Here is a 1,054-nt window from a genome sequence, read left to right as displayed (position 1 = left end):
TAGAGCATTTGCCAGTCAGCCTGCATAAGTTCCATCTCTAGCAACTCAATATTAAAAAACAAAAAAGAGGGAGAAGGGAAGGAAAGACTTGCTCCTGGAAGTGATATAACCAGTGCCAAAATTCCACAGGAGTTCTAAGATGTGGAACAAGATAGAGAGCCTCAGGCAGAAGGTACAACATGCATAAAGTTTCCAGAGGTGTAGTGTAGAATAGGTGGTGTGGGTGGAAAGAAGGTTCTGTGGCTTCAGACAAGTCCAGCAAGACATTCAAGGCAGGCCCAAGGTTTGTACTTGAGTCACTCGGAGGGCAGATGGTGGAGGTCCCAGATTGGGGCCTAGAGGGAAGATTAGCTTGGCTTTTCACCATGGACCCCAGCCATTTCCTGTGGCTGGAAGTCTATTTTTCACAGCTCCTGACCTACAGGCCTCCTTTGCATGGAGGAGTCAGGGCAAATGCAGGGAAGAACACTTGCTTAAGAAAAGCTTCTAGCCCAATGCCAGTGGTGGCTCAACCCCTGCAAATCCTAGCTACTCAAAAACTGAGCTCAGAAGTCGTGGGTCAAAGCCAGCTCAGGGGAGGAAAGTTAGTGAGACTCTTCTTGCTGATGAACTACCAAAAGCCAGAAATGGAGCTGTGGCTCAAGTGATAGAGTGCCAGCCTTGAGGCAAAAATTAAAGAGACTGGAGCCCAGAATCGAAGTTCAAGCCCTAGTACTTGCAAATAAAAAAAAAAAAAGAAAAGTTTTCAGGAGTTCTTAGTCCACTGGGGTGAAAGTCCAAATAAGTGGGTACTGATGGTTCATGCCTATCCTCCTAGCTCCTCAGGAGCCTGAGATCTGAGGAACATGGTTCAAAGCCAGCCCCTGCAGGAAAATCCGGGCGACTCTAATCTCCAATGAACCACAGGAAAACTGGAAGTGTTACTGTGGCTCAATTGGTAAGCTGAAGAGCTGAAGGGACAGTTCCCAGGCCCAGAGTTCAAGCTCCATGACCAACACCTGGCCTGCTTGAACCTCACTCTGTGGCTTTAGGCAGAGTAATTTCCAGTGGGCCC

This window comes from Dipodomys merriami, unplaced genomic scaffold (genome assembly GCF_024711535.1).
Source record: "Dipodomys merriami isolate MVZ:Mamm:240054 unplaced genomic scaffold, mDipMer1.0.p SCAF_1666, whole genome shotgun sequence".
Lineage (NCBI taxonomy): Eukaryota > Metazoa > Chordata > Mammalia > Rodentia > Heteromyidae > Dipodomys > Dipodomys merriami.
This window is presented reverse-complemented; position numbering follows the sequence as displayed.